This window comes from Ictidomys tridecemlineatus, chromosome 15 (genome assembly GCF_052094955.1).
Source record: "Ictidomys tridecemlineatus isolate mIctTri1 chromosome 15, mIctTri1.hap1, whole genome shotgun sequence".
NCBI lineage: Eukaryota > Metazoa > Chordata > Mammalia > Rodentia > Sciuridae > Ictidomys > Ictidomys tridecemlineatus.
In genome coordinates this window covers 30,449,463-30,459,200 of record NC_135491.1, presented here as the reverse complement: position 1 = coordinate 30,459,200, position 9,738 = coordinate 30,449,463, and the positions used below count along the sequence as shown (strand labels likewise).

Sequence of the window (9,738 nt, the reverse complement as noted above, 5' to 3'; positions counted from 1 at the left end):
GTTTTAGGAATGCCTTACAATTTATTTCTCTTTGGGTTTTGCACAAAATAGATATTTGATTAAAATCCATGTCTGGATAAAATCTTTCAATTCATTTAATATTAAACTTTTTGTGATAAGAAATTATTGCATGATTTTACTTAATGGCATTTTTTCCTTCTTAAGAATACATAAAAGGGTCATCTTTCATTAAGAGCATCTTTCATTAAGTTTTGACAGAAATCCAGTAGTCCAAGTTGTATAACCTAAAATTCATACGTTGCAACTCTGCCATATTATTATTATCATTACAGTTATTGTAATATTCCTATATTCCATTCACCACTTTTTTTTTCTTTTTCTCCCTTCCTGTGTATGCATCACTTAAGTACAGTGAAGTTTATTTAATGTTTAGCATATTTGACGGTTGGGATATTATTTATGGTTTTATCCAGAAGGGTAAGTGCATTACTCGACAATTTTAGAACAGTACAAATATTATTACATTAAATCTTTTTTTGTGGTCAAACGCCCTATTGCATCCTTCAAGAATCTAAGATGTGTCAAACAAAACGGACCAACCAAACTCAAAGGCATTACCATTTACTGACAGGCACTGATGCCTCCCAATGCAAATTCGAGAACAGTTCAAATAAACAAACGCTTAGTGTTGTCCATTCAAGTGTAAACAAGATCCAAATAAATGGGGGGGGGGAGGCACATTTACCTCCTGCTCAGGCGTCAGTGCCTTATTAGTTAGTCTTTAACTATGCCTTCAATACCTCCATCCGGATGGGATTCATCAGCCCGATTGCCTTAGAGCTCTGGCTATTTCTAGAAAATTCGTGCTGGAATTAATGCTACAAATATGTTCAAGCATGATCGTGACCCTTGCAAATCTCTCTTCCCGTTCATGGCTGATCATTCCATTACGTCATAATTATCATACAGCTATAGCGTAAATACATAGTTATTTCCATCTCTCCATCCAGATGGTCTTTACACGATAATTACAGTATGTTTGTACTTACTGGGTTTAATTACCAGATAATCAGGAAGAACATGCAAATTGCTAGGTTGTTGGAACACAGTACATTGAACCAAGTGAAACCTGGGTATTGCCGACGAGTAAACAAGCCCTGACATGGGACTGGGCACTGTAACCTGTGACGACAAGCAGGCCGGAGGCTGGTTCGAGGTCCATTGTGTGGGTTTGCGTTACACTCACCCGGCTCGGGATTAATGTCCAGATTACAAGGAAATGTAATGGGAGAGACACTGGTGCTGCCACGCCTGCTTCGGGGACAATGGCGACCTGGCCGCAGGAGTGGCTGAACGGGGTGCCAGCTCTTGGCTCAGGCATCCAACACTTCAAACCAAGTACATTCCAGAGTCACCTGCAAGCATCTGTTCTCAGCCCAACCAGGTTCCTGCCCAAGGGCTGGCAGAAAGAGGTGGAGGATGCATCTCCCAGGAACAAAACACTGCTCCAGGCAGAAGCCAAGTGACAATTCCCCCGGTGTGTGCGCTTTGCCATAATGCCCTGGCTGAGCACCATCTTGCCCTTGCACACCAGGGTGAGCCGCCCACCCTCAGACTTCTGTTAGCACTGCCTGGTTCCCTTTCTGGTTTCCACCTGAAAATTCATGTTGTTCTAAAGCAAACAACTTCATCTGTGCTTCCAGGAGTGAGGCTTACTGACCTTGGCAACCAGCACGTCCCCTCCCTCTGGCCACGGCGACTGGCTTGAAGTTGGACATAAGCCTCCAGCCACACAAGCCAATATGGGAACAGAAAAAAACTCTAGAAATTCTCTCTTCTCTCCTGGATGTGAATGAAGTCTGAGGCCTCGAGGGCTGCTGAAAGCCGTCTTGCTAACCTAAGGAAGGAACGTGGTCTGTGGGGACATCCCTTGAGCGACAGGATCCAGCTTTACCTGACACTTACTTCTTCCAAACACCAGTGAGTAGACGACCTTTCTGGCTTAGCCCACCTCGAATTTGGGTTTGCATTACTTACAACCAGAAGCATGAGACTTTTAAAAAGTCGCCAGATTTCTCTTCCTGCCTTGCCACAGAGGTTGCCTGAGAGGTTTTTGTTTTGCATGGTCTCTCTGCCCCACTCCTCTGACAACCGCTGCCTCTGTGCTCTGGGACATAACTTCTAAAGCTTCTGCAAAGATTGCTTCTCCTGCTAACGTGAGCTCGTATCCCAGCCTCTACCTGGAGGAGCAGCCCGCTCCTTGCTGGAGGAGAAGGAAGGAATTCTCGCTCCATGGGAGGAGTGGGAGGAGGGACTCCCCAAGGGTCCTGCTTTGGGTCCTATGTAGAAGTCTGGGCGGACAGTCTGGGAGGACAGACTGGATGCTCATTTGTACCCAAGCTCATGGCAGCAACAGAGTGCCAGCAGGGACCCCAGACACAGAGTCAAGGCATATGGCCCCCCCGTGGTTCTTGCCCTCTAGGGGTGGCCTAGGGTGCCCCAGAGGACCAGGAGCAAAGCTGACCAAACTCACGTTCGGGGACAACTTCCCACAGGAAATGGCAGGACCTGAGGGAGGAGAAGCCTTGGCTGCTGGGCAGAGAGGGGAACTGGCTGCCCGCAGAGGTGGAGAGCAGGAGGGAGTCTGCCAACTTCTAGGAACAGGAAGGAGTCTGGGAGAGGGAGTGGGAAGCGCAGCTGCGGAGGAGAGGGGCCCGGCCTCCGGGCCTTGGCAGGGACTCGGTGCTTCATGTCAAGGGCAGTGTTCAGCCGGCAGACTGACAGGATCAGATCTGCCTTCTAAGGGGTGTCTACCCACATGTTGTTCCAGACACATCTTTAAACTACTTTCATAGCTCTTCTTTGGGGGGGTACATGGAAGGGGCACAGTATCAGTGACCCCTGGACCTGCTTCCTGTAACCCCACGTGCAGCAGAGGAGAAGGAGCCGAGGGTCTCAGAGGCACATGGACTTCAACGGTCAGCGTCCTTTTGCACAGTTGTTTGATGTTCCAGACGCCCTTGGAATACTTTCAATAAATCTTTTTAACTCTGTTTTTCCTCGAAGCAGGAAGCCTTGCGCTCAGCATGTGATTAGGTTGCAAAACGGGGCATTCTCCAAACTCCAGTCCTCAGGCATGATGGCGCTGCAGACCACCCAGCGCCCCACTTCACTCCGGCCAGGATAACCGCCGTCTGTGGGCGCGCATCAGTAACCTGTTCTTCAACTGTGAAGCTTAAGGGGGACGTGGACCCCAGATGCTTTCAGATTCAAGAAAGAAAGATGGATCTCGTGTCCGATGACCACAATTACGCAGGCAGCTGGAATCTTACGGACGGAGACGGAGACAGACAGGAAATGGATGGTTTCCATGAGCTGGCTTGTGGAAATACGTGTGGGTTTTTATTAATATTCCCCCCCCCTGACATTTCTCCTATTTTGTTTTTATGTGACTAATAATAATAAACCAGAGAAGATTATTAATAACAATAATAAGCAGCACATCAGCGACCAGAATTATATGGCTCACTGAGTTCACAATGATGCACCATGTTCTGACCTCGGTGCCTGAGATGAATTTTCTCATTTCATCCTTACAGTAACTTCCGGAGACAGATCCTATTATGTTCCTATTTTACAGATGAGAAAACCGAGGCCCGGCAACCTGTACTATGTAGGGGAGGCTTGAAATCAGGTCCTCTGACTCCAATACACACAGCACGTTTGACAGGGAGGAAACTCATTCCTTGTGAATTCTCAGGAATGGAGTCCAGGCTCCCTTGGTGATGCCCAGCACAGGAAATAGATCTGTCTGCACCCCCCAGCATCTCTCCTTGGTCTTTCCCTGCTTAAAGCCACAGTCGTGAGCCAACGGAGGCCCCATCACCTGGGCCAAGTTCTCATTAAAATGTGTGCGTGTTTGGGGGGACCTAATGATTATTTTCCGTCCTGGTTCCTGCTTATTTGGTTTGGGTTTTGCACGATTAATTAGGAGCCTAAATTAATGAGAAGGGAAACACGTGTCCAGCTGGTCTCCCCAGATGTTCCTGGAAACAGACTCTCCAATTTGCACAGCATGACAGTGTAAACAGGGCTGGGGGGAGCCTTCCCGAGCCGGTTCAGTCCCCCAAGCCTCCGGTGGGAGGAACCCAGGCCTGGCTGGGCGTCCTCGGTGCTTGCCCAGGTTGAAGCAATGTCTCTGACGTTTTTTGGGTGTGGAGCACGAGGTGGAGAAAGAGGAAGCCTCGGAGGAGAGGACAGGCTACCCCTGAGGCAGACAAGAGTTCTCCAAAATCCAGCCCGCGTGCATTTCCTACCAACTGCCCGTCACCTAGGAGTCTGCTGCCCTCTTGCCTCCTAACCCTGGTGTTTCTTATTCTTCAGGACAAGAGGACACTGATCAACCTGATCCAGCTTTATCTTACTGGGATAGTGACCTGAAAGAAAATAAATCAGGGTCCATCCGGGTCACCCAGTATGTCTCTCCGGGATAGAGTCACAGGCCATCCGGGGGTCCTCCTCTTCTGCGGTCTCCACTTATAGGAAGCATGCAGGAATGTGCCAGGATGAAAAGGGCAACTCCTAAAAGTCATGGAGCTTTACGTGTTCTCTATCTCAAGGTATCGTCGGGGCATCTCCTGACTCCTGATGCTGGATGCTAGGGTTGTGCACTGAACAAGGCAGGCACCATCTCCAGCCTCCAGAACTTGCTGGTCTAGCTGTTCTAACCTCACCAATCACAAACTTGATCATGGAGATTGACACAGCCAAGAAACTCCCTTGCATATATGCATACGACGAAATGCTACCCAGCCTTGGAAGGGAATAAAACTCTGACCTATGTGCTATGTTGAGGGCCACAGCCGAGTCGGGATGACGCATGGCATTTTTGCCAGAAGTAGTGGCTGAGAGGTGACGCCAGCGAGCCATTGAGATGATGACTTTTGAGTTCTGGCCGAGTTCCCGTTGAGTTCCCGTTGAGCTCTCGCGAGGATTCCTGAAAAGTTCGCGTTGGTTGGTGAAGTTCCGGTTGGTGGTGGGAGTTCTGGTGGGTGTGTGATGTGTTCCTGGAGGAGCCGCGTGGGTGGCGGTCAGGAGAGTTCCCGGGGAGTGTGCTGGTGGAGTTTGGAAATAAAGTTTGTTCCTGCTTGAGTGGCTCGGGATTTGTGCCCAGACAGTGCCGCAGTCTGTCTGGGCACAATTCAGGAGCCACTTGCCAAAAGAAACTAAGTTTATTTTTAGAACTACAAACGCCAAACAAAACAGCTCCTCAGGAAAAAACCCTCAGAGCCCAACTGCCACCACCGGCTTCCACAAGCCTCTCACCCCCACCCCAGCCTCTCCACCTCCCACAATCCTCCTGCTCTTGAGGCCGATTGGCTGGGTTGTGTGGGCGGAGCCAAAGAAGTCCCCCAATGAGCCGCTCTGTGGAGGAGCCAATCAGCTAGATGTTGCTGGGGCCGCTGTGAGCCAATCATCAGCTGGCAGTCTGAAGGGCAAGGAAACAGCCCAATGAACATCACCGCAGAGGAGCCAATCAGCTAGATGTTGCTGGGGCCGCTGTGAGCCAATCGTCAGCCAGCAGCTGGAAGTTTGCTGGCAGCTGGAAGTTTGCTGGGGCCCCTTTGGCTGTGGCTCTCAACAAGCCAGACTGTGGCAATGCTACAATATGGATAAATCTTAAGACTATGAGGTACCCTAAGTGAAAAAAGCCAGACGCCATTGAGGAGAGTTACAGCTCTCAGAACCTAATCTTTTCACCTCAGAACACTCCTGCTTTGTCTCACACATGAGCTTTCAAGGGACACGTCCTATCTAAAGCATAACAACACAGGTGTGCAAACGTCTCTTCAAGATGCTGTTTTCAACTCTGGCGTGTCCGTTCAGAAGCAGAAGCACCGAATCCTATGGTAATTCTGTTGGATGTTTGAAGAATGGTCATGATGTTTCCCACAGTGTTGGATCTTACATTTCCACCAGCAATGCAGGAAATGGCCCAGCTTTGTCACCAACATGGCATTCTCTGGGTTTTTTGTTTGTTTGTTTTGTTTTGTCACTGTTGCCATCCTAAAGGATGTCCAGTGGGTCTCATGGGAATCTGATTTGGGTTTCTCTAATGACTGAGGATTTCAGAATACTCTTTTTCATGGGTGTATTGGTTTTCATATACATTCATGGGAGAAATGTCCATTCAAGTCTTTTGCCCACTTTTTAACTATTTTTGTTGCTGTTGTTGAGTTGTAAGAGTTCTTTATATATACTTAATATTAATCCTTTATCATGTATATGACTTCAAAATGTTTGCTCTGATTCTGTTTCCTTTTTATTCTTTAACAGTATTCTTTGATACACAAGTTTTCAATTTTGATGGATTTCAATTTATCTATGCATTTGGTATCATATCCAATACCCATTAGAAATCCAATGATCTTTAAGTTTTTCTGTTATGTTAGCTGTAACATTATGGTCTTTGATCTATTTTTTTTTCTTTTATGTGTTTTGAATTAACTTCTTTAATTAACTTCTTTAACTTGCTTCTTTGCATATGGAGTTCCAACTTCTAAGAACCATTTGTTAAAATGACTATTGTTTCTCTATTGATTAATCTTACACATTCTTGCTAGAAATAATCTGATCATACAGGCTAGGGTTTTTTTCTAGGCTGTCTGTTCTATATATTGGTCCATGTATAGTCGATACATGTTCTATGGAACATTTAGATTAATGTAGCTTTGTATAGATTTTGGAATCAAAAAGTGTAAATCTTGAAGTTTTTCTTCATTTTCAAAATTACTTGGACTATTTGAAGTGAGCTGAGGGGCCACAGATATTTTAGAGTAGATTTTTCCATGACTGCAAAAATCATCATTGAAATTTTGATAAGGATTGCATTTGGCCTATAGATTGGTTGGATTACTATTGACATCATATCAATATTAATATAATCCATGATCATAGAATATATCTCCACTCATGAATGTCTATTTAATTTCTTTCAGCATTGTTTTATAGTTTTTGTTGTCTAAACTTTCACCTTCTTAGTTAATTCCAAAGTATTATATTGATTTGTGCTATTACAGATGGGATTTTTTTCATAATGTTCTTTCAGATGTTTCATTTAAAGTATATAGAAATACTTTAAATGATTTTTAAAGTATTTTAAAGCTGATTTTTTTATGCATTCCCTTTGTGTTCTGCTGTTTTATTGAATTCATTTACTAGTTTTAACATTTTTTTGTTTGCTTTTGATCTTTTCTGTTTTCTAAAAATGTCTAAAAAATTTTCTACAGATAATTTTATTTTTAATTCGAATAGCCTTTCTTTCTTTCTTTCTTTCTTTCTTTCTTTCTTTCTTTCTTTCTTTCTTTCTTTCTTTCTTTCTTTCCTTCCTTCTTTCTTTTTCTTTCTTTCTTTGTCTCCCTAGAAGCTCCAATACTATATTGGATAGAAGTAAACACTCTTTGCCTTTTTCATAATTTACAGGAATTCTTTTTCACCTTTTGCTGTTACCTAGAAGATTAACTATGGGTTTCTTTCATATAAGCGTCTTTATTATACTGATATAGTTTCCTTGTTTTCACGGTTTGTTGAATGTTTATTATCAGAGGATGTTGAATTTTATTAAATGCTTTCTCTGCATCAATTGACATCATAGTGTGTGGCGTTTTCTGTTATTTTCTATTATTGTGCTATTATACATTGTTTTTAATAGGCTAAGTCCTTGCCTTGCCCTAACAAATCCCATTGGTCATAGTATAAAATTCTCTCAATCTGAATTGTATCCACTTGCGTTTTGTGGAGAACATTCATCAGGGATATTAATCCCAGTTTTCTTGGAGTTTCTTTGTTCTAATTTTTAACAGAATAATGCTGGCCTCATTGAATAAAGTAGGGAGTATTCCATTCTCTTCAAATTTTTAGAATAATTTAAGAAGGATTGGTGTTAACTAATTTTTTGATGTTTGAGAGAATCTACCCTTCAAATCATTTAGTGCAAAGCTTTTCTATATTTGGAGGATTTTGATCACTGATTCAGTCTCCTCACTAGTTCTAGGTCTCCACTTCTTCATTATTCCTTTGGAATAGACTGTGTTTATATGAGGAATCTGTCATTGCCACCGGGTTTTCTGATTTTTCAACATACATTTGTTCATAGTGCTATTATACAGTCATTTTTACTTCTATAAAAACAGTAGTAGTTGTGCCCACTTCCATTTTTTATTTAGTAACTTTGTCTTCTCTCCATTTTTCATAGTGGCATTAGCAAAAAGTTTGTGAATTTTCATCTTTTCAAAAGAATCAACTTTTGGTTTCATTGGTTGATTTTTATTTTTCTATTTTGTCTGATAACTAGTATAACTACCCCAGCTTACTTTTAGTTACTATTAACATGGATTAGTTCTCTTTTTCTGACTTTTTTACAGTCATCTTAATTGGTGTATTTAGATCTAATGGGAGTTTCTTTAGAAAACATAGAGTTGGATATTTTTGTATCCATTCTGCCCATCTGTGCCTTGCCCTTAAGGAGTTTAATTCATTTGCAATTAAAGTAATCACTGATGAGAAGGAGTTCACTTTGCCATTTTGTCATTTGCTTCCTCTGTATCATAATTTTTATCCCTTCTCTCTTTACTGCCTTCCTTTATTTTTAGGGGGAAAAAAAGATAAAAGTTCTAATATTTTTGTTTAATTAATTTTTTTGAAGTGATACTTTTTACTCCCTTTGTCTTTATGGATTTGTGTATGTGGTTACCATGGCTACTAGACTAAACACATAAGCATCACCATCTATTTTGAATTGAGACCAACGTGACTTCAATTATATCCAAAAACTCTATAGCTCCATTCCTGCCCCACTTTATGCTACTGGGTCCCACATTGAATCTTTATCTATTGTATTACCACTGACATCTATTTACAGATGTTTTTATTCATTTATCTTTCAAATCCTTTAAAAAGTAAAATAGAACAAGCCAAATATACAAATTTCAATAACAATAATGATTATTTTATACTTCCATTTATTTACTTTTATCTATAGATTGTTTTTGTTTTTGGTGGTGCTGGGGATTGAACCCAGGTCCTTGTGCATGCAAGGCAAGCACTCTACCAACTGAGCTACACCCCCAGCCCAGGAAGCTTTGAGTGATGTCTCTCACGTCCTCTCATTTCAACTTGAAGAACATCCCATAGTCTTTCTTCTGTGTGGCAGGTGTCCTGATCATGGATTCCTTCAGCTTTTGTTCATCTGGAAAGGTCTCTGATTTCTCCAGTTTTAACTATAGTTTTACCAAAAAATCTTGGTTGACTGCCGTTTGTTGGTGCTGCTGCTTCATTCAACACTGTCAATACACCATCCCCTGCCTGTGGCCTCCACTTTTTCTGTTGAGGAATCAGTTAATAATTTTACTAAGGATCCCTTGTATAGGAACAGCCTGTTTTCTCTTGTTGTTTTCGAGATTCTTTGTTTAACAGTTTGGTCAAGTGTCCAGGTTTGAGTCTCTTTGAGTTTATTCTACTAGGAAGTTATGGAGCTTTTTGAATGTGTGTGTCCATTGATTTGCTCAAATTTGGGAAGTGGGCGGCCATTATTTCCTCCAATCAGCTTTCTTTCCCTCTTCTCTCGTCTGCTTCCAGGACTCCTATGAGGCATATTTCCGTGTGCCTGGTGATGCTCCACACGTCCCTTAGGCTCTGTTCATTTATCTTTATGCATATTTATTTCTGCTTCTCAGACTCTATTTTAAATGTTCAGACTCCAAATTCACTGATTCTTTT

At 42.7% G+C, this 9,738-nt stretch overlaps 1 long non-coding RNA gene and 1 other non-coding gene across 2 annotated transcripts; one reads left to right on the top strand and one right to left on the bottom strand.

Moving 5' to 3' along the window:
- The first annotated feature begins 1,042 nt into the window (after window positions 1–1,042).
- On the top strand, window positions 1,043–5,109 carry LOC144370855 (uncharacterized). The gene is made up of 2 exons (XR_013430878.1): window positions 1,043–1,941; window positions 3,031–5,109. It is a non-coding gene; the product is annotated as an uncharacterized LOC144370855 (long non-coding RNA).
- A 3,906-nt stretch (window positions 5,110–9,015) lies between these two features.
- Trnaa-ugc (transfer RNA alanine (anticodon UGC)) lies at window positions 9,016–9,088 on the bottom strand. The gene has a single exon. It is a non-coding gene; the product is annotated as a tRNA-Ala (tRNA).
- Between the last annotated feature and the right edge of the window lie 650 nt (window positions 9,089–9,738).